This window comes from Cryptomeria japonica, chromosome 3 (assembly GCF_030272615.1).
Source record: "Cryptomeria japonica chromosome 3, Sugi_1.0, whole genome shotgun sequence".
Taxonomy (NCBI): Eukaryota; Viridiplantae; Streptophyta; class Pinopsida; order Cupressales; family Cupressaceae; genus Cryptomeria; species Cryptomeria japonica.
Window position 1 is genome coordinate 573,641,807 of NC_081407.1, and position 13,623 is coordinate 573,655,429.

The following is a 13,623-nucleotide window of genomic DNA, read 5'->3' on the forward strand; positions in this document are numbered from 1 at the left end:
GACATAATCAACCCAGAAACTATGAGCCAATGGTAAGTGATCGATCTTAAGCCTCTTTATGTTTCCAATTTTGAATTTTTTTATGCTTTTTTGAAGTTTTTCACGGGTTTTGGGTCGGGTGTCTCGGTTTATCGTGTGAGACAGGATCCTGTCTCGTACGAGAAACTGGTAAAAAATCTTTTTTCGTTTGAGCCTACTAGTTTTGTTGTACGGGGTCCACCCTCATGTCGTATGACAGGTCTGTTAAAAGACCATTTTGTCATGCGATGTGTAAAAGTTTATCATTCGAGGTTGTTTTCTCATACCAAAGCCATTCCTGACTCGTATGAGATGTTGCTTGACTGTGTTTTGTCGTTCGAAAGACAATGATCATTTTTGAAAGTGTAAACATAAAATTTTGGTTTTATATTTGACTTATTTGGATTTGTGTGATGTTTAACTTCTCTTGTAGGCTCATTTGGAATGTTTTCAGAGGATCGTTGTTGGGTTTTTATAGGTTCAATTACCTCCTGTGCTCTTCAGATGTGTTTATACACCTACGATGGCATTAGTTCATCATTTATCTAAGGTTGAGTAGGCTCATGTTGATTTATGTGGCTTGACTCATCTATTGCGATTACCTGATATTTGTGTGAACCACGGAATGCTCATGGCATTGGTTGAGCATTTTCATTTGGAGCAGAATACATTTCATTTGCCAATTGGGGAGTTGACTATCACTCCCAAGGATGTGTACAGGATCCTTCATATCCCTTTTGCTAGGGATAAGGTGGATTATGATACCGCGTTGTTATCTGGACTATAGGCACTTAGGAACATATTCAGGGACCCAGACATTTTGACTCATTCCATGAGTTGAGACATACTTATGAGAAGGTATAGTGAGGAGTATCCCCTGGCATGTGTTCTAGTAGGGTTCATTGGTTGCTACTTGATGTCAGACAGAGGGCAGCAGGGTTTCCAGAGTGGATGGGGCCGGATGCTAGAGAGGTTGATAGAGACCCCTCAGAGACTTGGCTAGGGTTCTTGTTTATTGGCCCACATGTATCAGGAGATGCATGAGATTGTTATAGAGATGGGTGAAGCATGGCTACGGGTGTATACATTTTACAAGTGTGGGCTTGGGAGCACCTTCCTATTTGTGAGCCAATTGTAGATGACAGTAAAGAGCTCGGGCAACCAATCATTTACAGGTATGCCGGATACATCACACAGCCCCATCTGGGCAAGATAGATTTTTGGCGATGATAGTGATGGTCGCACCCACAAAAGCATATGAAGATCATAGTAAAAACCTTTCCTGGGAATTGGGCATTCCAACAGGTGACCATTATCTCTTTTTGTAGACGTTCATTTACTTGTCAAACCAGGGGACGTATACTTTAAATGGCGCAGCAAAATATATGCACTAGGAACTTATTTTGGTCAACTCTTAGCGGAAATACTTACTGAAACGAAATCCTACCTACGCTACAGGAAGGAAATGCAAAGCTTTTTAACTCAATTATGATTTGATTACGACAGAAACCATAATAAATACAACTGAAACACAAACTATGAACTGGCCTTATGCTGCAGGAACAGACACAGTGATGGATTCCTTGTGCTGAAGGAGCAATGTAAGCTGAGTTTGTATAAAAACTTTAAAGATGAAAGCAAACTAAAGCTTAACGAGAAAGAACAACTAACTAACTAGCTACAGATACCTACTAAGTGGGCCCCCTTAGCAAGCATCTCCTGATTACGCAGATATGAAACTCAGAACTTCATTGAACTTTATTCATAAAAACAGAATGATATACATTGTTTTGTTGATATGGAAACTAACAACAAACTCTGCTTCTGGTTAAACAGATTCTGTATTTCATTATCATCTTGATTCTTACATGACATCTACTACTCTTATTCTATCCTTCTCTCGCCTCTCTCTCGCGCAGGAGGAGAAGCTTTATTTAAAAACAGGGGAGCAACTAACTAACTAACTCCATTAAAGAAAGACGTGGAAGTAAAACATATCCTCGAATCAAGGAACAAACTTCATAAGTGAGTTTATGCATTCAACCCGATCCAGAGAGAATCTAGCACTCCACTCTTTGTCATTAAAATTCTTTCCCATGATTTCAGTCAAAGAGTCTTTGCAGGAGCTTCCTCGAAGTCATGCAGGAAATGGACTTTACTGCAAGGCCGAGATTGGCTACGCTTGACTCGATTATTCTTCAACAACCTGCGAAACAAAAGGTAACAGGCAACAGAAAAGGCGTATGGCACATACACGATATCCATTCATTAATCACACATTTTAAATTTACTTCATCATTCAAAAAATGTATACGATATACCAGTCATTTTAGGGAGTCAACGGAGCAATAAATGCAATCAAGTCAATCACAAAGAGCTGCAGGAATATAAAAGTCTCTTGCTACAGGATATCCCAAAAAGGTTTCACAAAGTCTGAACATCCATGAAATAACAAAAGTAAAGGCATTTAAAAGTTTTATCAAAACATCCAAATTATGAGCATATTTTAAGCTCATCACTGCCCCCTACTTAGCCCAATGCTGGTCCTCCAGCATTAACTTTCCTGGTTGTTTCTCTGAAGTCGGTGGCTGCTACATGACTCTGAAACGGATTTTTAAACTTGTAATAAAATTCTCTGAAATCCCGACATTTTTCATACCTTTGGTCTTCTAATTCATTGTTGAGTTTTGTAGCCTGGTGAGGATAAAGTGGCCACATTAGCACAGGGGGTCTGAATGTCAGCGGTAACCACAGTTCAAATCTTGTTTAAAGTCCCAATTGAATATATCTGCTGGTTCGTTTGAGAGCTGCTGTAAAATTTAAGGGACTATGCAGTTCTGACTTTCTTAACCCAACAGTTAACCTTTCACTTTTTTGAACAAGCAGTCTTAATCATGATTATGCAATAAAGAAAGACATGCGATCATAGTTGGAAAGTACTAGAAAAGTATTAAAGAAGATTATTTTGCAGTTATGGCAGTGGCGAAAAGATAGGTTTTAAAAGATAGATTACCCCGCCCCCTACTTAAAATATGACATGTGTCTTCACATGTCGCAAAGAACAGGCAGAAGTTCAGGCAATAATGACTGGTACATGCATATCAGAAAATGAATAGAATGAAATAAATCAAATATGTGATAAGAAAAGATATGGCGTGCTTTTGATAATTGCACGTACGTGTGAAGAAATATGACGGCAGCTGCATAGATTGACAAGTGGAAAAGATATTTTAATTAAGCTTGATGCGGATGGATGACGTGGATGGGTGTAATGGGTGGATGAAATGAATAAATGAAATGAATAAATGAAATGAATGGATGGAATTGAAAGAAGTGAAATGGGGGCGATAAATGAGAATGGAGAAAAGGGGTTTCCTTTTGCAAAAAAAAAAAGAAAACCTTTATCATGGGCATGCTTTTTAAAAATTACGGTGATGCTGCAAGAGAAAGGCAAAAGCCTTCGGCTGCAGGAAGAGTAGTGGGAGGAACCTGAAAGAACTGCTGCATGAATTCTTCCTTGGAGACTGGTTTGTGGTATAACCGGAGTCAGTGGCCATTCACCAGCAATTTGAAGTGGACTGGGTCTATTGTTACCAGCTGTACAGCTCCATTGTCGAACACATTTTCAACTTCATAGGGGCCTAGCCAATGTGTTGTGAGCTTACCTTGGTTTTCTTGATATCTGGAATCATATAACAGAGCCCAATCTCCAGTAGAAAATTTCTTGGTTTTGATGTGCTGATCATGCTATTTTTTCCTTTGCTGTTGGATTGCTTCTGTATGCTGCAGGGCGAATTTTCTCATTTCGTCCAAAGCATTTAGCTGCAGGAGACGGTCCTTCTGTGCTTTAGATATGTCTATATTGAGTTCAAGAGCTGTCCTCAAAGTTTTGTGTTCAAATTCTATGGGCAACGGCACCAAAAATGATGGTCGCGCCCACAAAAGGATATGAAGATCACAGTAAAAACCTTTCCTGGGAATTGGGCATTCCAACAGGTGACCATTATCTCTTTCTGTAGACGTTCATTTACTTGTCAAACCAGGGGACGTATACTTTAAATGGTGCAACAAAATATATGCACTAGGAACTTATTTTGGTCAACTCTTAGCGGAAATACTTACTGAAAAGAAATCCTACCTACGCTACAGGAAGGAAATGCAAAGCTTTTTAACTCAACTATGATTTGATTACGACAGAAACCATAATAAATACAACTGAAACACAAACTATGAACTGGCCTTATGCTGCAGGAACAAACACAGTGATGGATTCCTTGTGCTGCAGGAGCAATGTAAAGCTGAGTTTGTATAAAAACTTTAAAGATGAAAGCAAACTGAAGCTTAACGAGAAAGAACAACTAACTAACTAGCTATAGATACCTACTAAGTGGGCCCCCTTAGCAAGCATCTCCTGATTACGCAGATATGAAACTCAGAACTTCATTGAACTTTATTCATAAAAACAGAATGATATACATTGTTTTGTTGATATGGAAACTAACAACAAACTCTGCTTCTGGTTAAACAGATTCTGTATTTCATTATCATCTTGATTCTTACATGACATCTACTACTCTTATTCTATCCTTCTCTCGCCTCTCTCTCGCGCAGGAGGAGAAGCTTTATTTAAAAACAGGGGAGCAACTAACTAACTAACTCCATTAAAGAAAGACGTGGAAGTAAAACATATCCTTGAATCAAGGAACAAACTTCATAAGTGAATTTATGCGTTCAACCCGATCCAGAGAGAATCTAGCACTCCACTCTTTGTCATTAAAACTCTTTCCCATGATTTCAGTCAAAGAGTCTTTGCCGGAGCTTCCTCGAAGTCGTGCAGGAAATGGACTTTACTGCAAGGCCGAGATTGGCTGCGCTTGACTCGATTATTCTTCAACAACCTGCGAAACAAAAGGTAACAGGCAACAGAAAAGGCGTATGGCACATACACGATATCCATTCATTAATCACACATTTTAAATTTACTTCATCATTCAAAAACTGTATACGATATACCAGTCATTTTAGGGAGTCAACGGAGCAATAAATGCAATCAAGTCAATCATAAAGAGTTGCAGGAATATAAAAGTCTCTTGCTACAGGATATCCCAAAAAGGTTTCACAAAGTCTGAACATCCATGAAATAACAAAAGTAAAGGCATTTAAATTTTTTATCAAAACATCCAAATTATGAGCATATTTTAAGCTCATCAGATAGCTCGATGACCTTATAGCAGTTGTCTGGAGACCATATAAAGGATTGGAGTTGTGAGATGACTGGCAGAGGGTTCACAGGGACCTTTTCTTGACGTGCCCACTAATCGGGAGATCACAGACTATTGTGGAGCGATTCATCATTTCACGAGTGATGAGGCAGTACGGCCAACCTCAGGAGATCTCGCAGGAGTATATAGCCTATGCACACTATGCTGATAAGGAAAGGCAGGGATGATCTCCATGGTTATCGTATGCTTTGGCTATGCAGGAGCTGACAAGTTTACACTGCCTAAGATAGGATTACCTGGAGGATGTAGCGGATGCGGGGGTATTGCCTCAATATAGGGATTACTTTCAGCAACATCTGTTCCCTCGATTTATAGATCTAGGAGAGCAGGCTCCTCATATTGAGGATGTGGAGGATGATGCCCCTACACCGGCATAGGGACAGGGCCATAGGCAGGGATAGGCACAGAGATAAGAGGCTCCACGATGGACTGGTGGTGATCCTGGTGCTAGCAGCAATAGGGTGCCAGCTGAGGGGTGAGGGGTGAGGGTGGATCCCTTGGGAGAGTAGGCATGAGGTTGGATGGTAGAGAGGAAGAGCAAGCAGCTCTAAGGTAGGTCCGGTAGCGATAGGATGAGCAGAGTGGAGCCACAGGTGGAGATGGTGGTGGAGATGGTGGCGGAGAGCCTGCAAGAGAGCAGGGGACTGACACGGGATGATCGATGAGAGCACGTCTTGCAGATCTATAGTCATAGTTGATAGTGGCTCAGACTTAGCTGGCAGAGTGAGACCAACAACTGGTCGAGGTGAGGGCTAAGCATGATCGCCAGATCACAATATTGAGAGCAGAGTCGAGAGCAGAGATAGAGTCTCTACGATAGGAGGTCCTTCTCCAGAGCAGTAGGGTAGCATATTATGTGGCGGCATATAGTGTCGTAGTTCCTGTTGTATAGTAGGTGCAACCCTATTCATAGTATATGGCCCAATCAGAGGGAGCATAAGCACCTTGATAGGATCCTGGGCATCGGGCTTCTCCTCCTCCACCAGGTGATGAGGGAGAGGGTGCGAGATAGATTATTCCTTTTTGTGTAGCTCGGATATATTTTTTTGTAGACACCCCCATTTTTTGTATCCTATGCAATTCTTGCTCCGATGGGAGTTTGTATATGTCATTGGACATCATTTTGTACTCTTATACTTGACATTATATATATATGAGATCTGATTTGACTTCATCATACTTGTGTTGATTCGCTTATGAGATGTCTCTTATATGATTTATTCTATATGTATGCATTTCTTTTCCATATGAATGTATGTAATGCAAATGATTATGAATGTATATTTTTGTTTCTTTGATATGCAAATAAATGATAATGCAAATGAGTAATAATGAAATATATGAAGCTATATGAAATGTTATGTATGCAGCTAAACATCTCAAAACACAGGTACTCGATCGGAGAAATAATGATAAATAAACCACTTAGCGTAAGAAATGATGATGCTTTCAGCTCTCCTTCAAAAGATAAAGAAATTATTATCATCTCAAAATTACTCTAAATTCACAAAAATGTAGGATGAAATGCAAAATGATATGCGAAATGCAACCTAAACCTTGTCACTAGATTTAAAATACTTAAGATTCATCACTGAGCATAACGAACACAATAGGTAGGTTAGAGTTCCTTTCTTTTTCAATGTGCAATATTAATTATCTTGTCCGCAATGACCCTTTTTTCGTTCATATCCTTGGACAGATTTCGCAGGGACCCGAATTGCATCATAAATAAATTCCCTCAAAACAAACAAAGAAATGATATGGACCTCCCTATAGCATACAAATAAGCGGAGGCGATGTATGTGAGGCGATTTCACCTTGATGTGAAGGCTCTTATCACAGATGCCCAGCTAATTTATATGTTTCCAAATCATCAAGATCATTCCTACAAGAAGAAAACAAAGAAAATATTATGCCCCCAATCTTTGGTCCTCTTAGTCACAATAGACTTCCTCAAGTTACTCAGAGGGACAATAATCGAAAATCAATTTAAAAGACAATATACAAAGAAAATTTTCATTCATAGCTCAAACTGTTTAGTGATTGTTTTTCTTGTGAACTCAATGATAAAACTCTTTGGTAGTTAGGAGACAGGTGACTGACTTGAAGTGGATGAACAGGTTTCACTGACAAAAAAAATGACTTGGTTGACACTGCTTAGGATATGTAATATGCTCTGTCGAGTAACCTAAGACTAGGACGTTGATCAGTTTCTAGTCATGAGGGTTCCAACGAACTAGGATGTCACGAAAGTGATTGAAAATATGTACCAGCAAAAGCAAATGATGCATGAAAATGGGAAATGCCAACGTTGTGTTGATAGATGGAGCGCTTGAGTACAAGAGGCGCCTATTTGCCAGGTTTTCACCTGCTTGGCAGAGATTCATTTTATTTATTTTTACCAAGGTGTCTGTTTACCAGGTTTTCAGTAGGGCAATTTTTATTTTTTTTCTTTTCTTTTTTCTATTTTTCTTTTTCTTTTTTTAGGACTTTTTCAAATTTTTAGGATTTTTTAGGACTTTTTCAGTTGTACATGTTTGCTAGAACAAAGAATGCTAAGTGAAGAATTTTTTCAAGTGGATGGTGTTAATCAGTTCACGGAGTTGTTCTCCTTTCGAGTTTGAAAGTTGATAGGCACTAGAGTTGTATGCTGTAGTAACAATGTAGGGACCCAACCAGTTGGGTTCAAACTTCCCTTTATTGTCATGAAACTGTTGACTTTTTGGATTTTCTCTCAGAACTAGGTCACCAACTTGAAATTCTCTTTCTCGAACTTTCTTGTTATATCCTCTGGACATTCTCTTCTGATACACTCTGAGATGATCAAACACCACTTGTCGACACTCATCTAGCAATTCGAGTTCTTGCAATCTAGATATTCTATGATCTTCATCAGTAACAAGACCTTGCAACAAAACTCTTAGAGATGGTATTTCTACTTCAATAGGTAATACTACTTCGGACCCATACACCAAAGAGAAAGGTGTAGCCCCAATAGGTGTTTTGATACTTGTTCTGTAAGCCCATAGTGCAGGATTGAGCTACAGATGCCAATCCTTCCCGGATTTTTTCATTGTTATGTGCAAGATCGTCAGTAGGTTTTTGTTAGACGCCTTAGCTTGTCCATTACCTTGAGGGTAATATACTGATGACCAGTGTTGCTTTATTTTGAATTTCTCACAAAGCTCATCTAGATCTTTATTCTTGAATTGTCCTCTATTATCAGTCATGATGGACAAAGGTATCCCATACCTGCAAATGATATAGTTTAGGATGAACAAGGCAACTTGTTTACCAGTTGCTTTGATGAGCGGAACTATCTCTACCCACTAGGTGTAATACTCAGTTGCAGTTATGATGAATTTATGTCCGTTGGATGAAGCCAGATATATCTGACCAATGAGATCAAAGGCCCATTGCTGAAAAGGCCAGTGTGTTATAAATGGTATGAGGTCCCTTGCTGGGGCATGTATGAGATTTCCATGAAGCTGACATTTCTCACAAGTCTTAGCAAATTTAATGGCATCTTTTTCCATGTCTGACCAATAGTAGCTAGCTCGTAATAGGTCCTAAGCTAAAGTAAAGCCATTCGAATGAGATCCACAAATACCTTCACGGACTTCCGATAATGCATGTTAGATTCTTCAATTTCTAGACATCTAAGCAATGTACCATCCAAACCTCGTCTAAATAAATCATTAGCTATGATAACATACCGTGAAGCGTTTCGAGTTAGGTTTCTTTTCTCATTACAAGTAAGGTTTTCAGGGATAATTTGATCGCATAGATAGGAATAGATGTGGCTATATCGGGATGAGTCATGTCCAATAATAGAATAGACTATTTTTTGTCTCAGGAGAATCATAAGTGGGGTAGTATAACTCTTCCACCGGGAAATCAAAGTGAAAATTGGACTCTTGTAGCTCAGGTATAGATGCCAAGGTGGCCATAGTATCTGCTGCTCTGTTCCCTGATCTAGGAATCTATTGGAATGATACAAAAGAAAAGTACTTCTTGATATCATCCACCATCCTCTTGTAAGGCATCAATTTCTCATCTCGAGTCTGATATGTATCATTGATTTGATTGATGACCAGCTGAGAATCTCCATAGGTATGTAATTCAACAACCTTCCGTTCAATAGCTAGTTTTATTCCATTCACCAAAGCTTCATATTCTGCAGTATTGTTTGTGCAGGGAAACAAAATCTTGTAAGACTTTGGGATTGAATACTTCTGAGGAGTAATAAATAATATGCCAGCACCTGAACCATTTTGAGTAAAGGAACCATCGAAGAACATCTTCCAGGGTTGTTGAGTAAGATGCATTATTAATTCATCTGGGAACTCAATGTGTAGTGGTTGAGTATCCTCAAGTGGAGCTTCAACAAGTTGATCAGCAATTACCTATCCTTTTATGGCTTTGCGTTCCACATATTCAATGTCAAACTCTGTAAGGATCATGACTCATTTCGCCAATCTTCCAGTGAGTGTTGCTTTATTAAGAAGATACTTGAGTGGATCGATTTTGACCACCAACTTGACTGAATGTGCTAGCATATAGTGCCTCAGTTTTTGTGATGCAAAGACTAATGCCAAGCATGTTTTTTCTATTATACTGTAGTTCATTTCATAAGACACCAATGTCCTGCTGATGTAATAAATAGCCCGTTCCTTTTTGTTGTCATCCTATTGCGCCAAAAGTGCCCCCAGTGATGAATCAGTTGCTGATATATATAAGATGAGTGGTTTACCCTGAATAGGTGGCATCAATATCGGTGGATTAGACAGGTACTCTTTTATTTGTTGAAGATTTTGTTCACAATGCTGATCCCAATTGTATATTATTCCTTTCCTCAATACCTTCGTGAAAGGTTGAGCTTTGTCTTCTAGTTGAGAAATGGATCTTCTAATGGATTGGAGACGTCCCTATAGACCTCTCATTTGACTAATGTTCTTCAAAGGTGGCATTTCCATTATAGCTTGGACCTTCTTAGGATCAACCTCTATTCCCTTCTTTGAAATGATGTAGCCAAGTAGTTTACTAGATGTCACTTTGAATGCACACTTCTTTGGATTTAATCAGAGCTTGAACTTTTCCATTCTGTCAAGTATAGGACCCAACTCTTGAATATGCGTTGATCTTTTCATAGTCTTAATTAAGGTGTCATCAACATAATCTTCCATATTCTTATGCATCATGTCATGAAAGATAGTTGTAACTGCTCTTTGATAGGTCACCCCTGTGTTCTTTAACCTAAATGGCATAACGTTCCAGCAAAAGGTTCCCCATGCATAGGTGAAAGCTATCTTTTCTTGATCTCCAGGAGTGATTTTAATCTAATTGTAGCAAGAAAATCCATCCATTAGTGAGTACATCTCATACCCAGCTGTCATGTTGACTATCATATCAATATTTGGCAATGGAAAGTCATCTTTTGGACATGCTTTGTTGAGATCTCTAAAATCTGTACAAACTCTAATAGATTTATCTGCCTTCAACACATGCACTATGTTGGAAATCCATTCAACATAATCTATTGCTTTGATGAATCCAACTTTGAGAAGTTTCTCTAGTTCAACTTTGACCAATAACGCTACATGTGGGTGCATCTTAAGGAGTTTTTGTTTAACTGGTTTTATTCTTGGCATGATTGAGAGATGGTGCATAATCAGATCAGGATCCAAGCCTGGCATATCAGAGTACGTCCATGCAAAGTTTATTTTCTTTTCTAAGAATAGCTGAGTAAACTCCTTCAATTATTTTGCTGATAGTGATTGAGCTATGTGAATGATTTGTGGTGTCTCTTGATTCCCGATATTCACTAGCTGAGTTGGCTTGATCAATATGGAAGACCGCTCTTGGAAATGACTAGGCAGTATACCAAGTATCTCACCTGCAGGCACCTCAAAGAGGTTTTCACCTTTAGGTACGTCCTTTATTTTCTCTTTTTTAGATTCTGACACTGCCATAATATGGTTTTCACCATCAGATCTTTTATTTTTATTTTTCTTGTTTTTGCGACTAAGATACTTGATATCCGCTTCAGTCATATTTTCACTCTGTTCACTGGTGGAAGAGTTTATAGGTTCGACTGCATTGAGATAATAGGATAATGTATAGTCATTGACAAAAGTAGGCATATCCATGGGCTGGTTCTGTGAAGTACAGTCAATCAATTCGGGGTGTACTAAGGACAAATTTTGGATAGGTTCAAGAGTGTTCACGGTATTGTTATCACAACTGCAGATCGAAAAGTCAAGTTCCAGAATGATACCTTGCGTAAGTGTCTCGAGACCAGGAAGAGTCAGATCATGATTATTAAAGTTCACGTTAGAATTTAATCGATCTAATCCAATAGACATACTTGTAACATCGTTTACTATGCCAGACTGGACGTCATATCGTGGTTTAATAGCAATAAGACTAGTAGGCAACTTTTTATTGTTTGTATCAGATGATTTAGAATTTGAGGCTGAGTGGATATCATCATGAATAGGACTGTCATCAGAGTCATTAGATAAAGTTTCCAAGGCTCTTTTAGGTGATTTAGTAAGCATATGTATGGTATCAATACCGACATCTTTAATGCTACAAGTTCCTTCATGTTGTGGATCATTTGTCATTTGTATCTGACACACCTGTTGACATGATCTCATTATTTCTATGATTTGCTATCATCTACTCCATTCAGCTTCTTCTGGACTGATGACTGGTTCTTGTTCTGTAGCTTCCAACTCTTCTTGTGTTGTGCTATAACTGATTTGTTCTGTTTTAGGATAAGGGCACATAGATGAGAAGCTTTTTGGTATTCTTCCTTCTTTCAATCCTTGTTCATAATTTGCTTGCCTCTTTTGTTTAATTTCTTGTATTTCCTTCTCTAGTTTTATGTGCATCAGCTCTTGAGTATCATCTATGACACCACTAGATTCTTCTGGAGTTTCTATAGTGGATGTGTCTGAAAGATAGTCAGGACCCCATTCATACTCGTTTGAATCAGTCTCTGAATCATCTACTTGTTGCCTGCCAGTATATGTGATGGGAACTTTTAATGGTGCAAACAATTCTATGATTCTTACCATTTCATCTCTTATATCCTCAGGAACCTCAACTTCTTGTATTATTGTAGCTGATACCATCAAAGCCTGATCACTGACTATTTCTTCTTTCTTGATTGTTGATTCCTCTTTCTCTTTTATACACTCTACTTTTGTTTGTTTAGTGTCTGCTTCATGTAATGTTAAAGGCGATATCTTTTTTCAGGAACTTAGACTTAGAAACATGTTTTTGGTCTGATGTCTTTTTCAGATTATATCCTAGTCCAACCTTATCATTTGTGGATTTGGTTTGTAGCTGAATTGGTTCAGTAATACCTTCTTTTTGTTTGCCCAGAGGACCAGTACCTGAGTATCCCATACGTTGAATTATTTTATAGCCAGGACCATATTGGTTTGAGGAAATCTCACAATGTCGTACCTCCTCATTTGGACTATCTTCCTTAAAGAGCTAGTTAAGCACATCATCCTCTTCTATTTCATCCGCCAAGGAGGTAGAAGAATATACAAAGAGACCATCATATATGGTATTTGGAGCCGAAGTTTGTGTTCTCATAGCCTCTGATGGCTTTCCCAACTGTTTTGGCGATGGAGGGAGAGAAACTAATGATAGTACTGGTTCTGTCTGGTAGCCATCCATGCCAGTATTTGTAATCTTCAATCTCTTTTCTAAGTCTTTCATCAGCGTTTCTGGATCTTCATTTGGAGAGGCGGCCCTATTATGAGGCACAAAAGTATCTGCACCTTTTGTCAACGCATTGCAGATGACATTTGTATCAACAGGAATACTAACTTCAGCTCTGTTATAAGGAACCTTTAAGCATTGGTGATATATTGATGGTACTGCCTTTATTTCATGAATCCATGGCCTGCCTAGTAATATATTGTATGACAATGGAATATTGAGAACCTAGAAAAGGACATCTCTCTCTACCGGTCCCACTCTAATTGGTAATGATACTAGACCTTTGGAGGTCCTTTCTTCCTCATCATAGGATTTTATTGTTATTTTCTTGTCGGGATCAATAATATTTTCATAGAATCCTAGTTGTGTAAGCAGATGATAAGTACAAATATTCAACCCTGCACCTCCATCTATCAAAACACATTTAACTCTATGTTTGTGGATCATGGCCTCAATATGCAATGGCTGGTTATGTGGATGATTTGATGAATTGTCATCTTCTTCAGAGAAGATCAAATAGTGAGGTGAAGTCAGATGACCCACCATAGACTGAAACCGATCAATGTCTAAATCTTTTGGAACG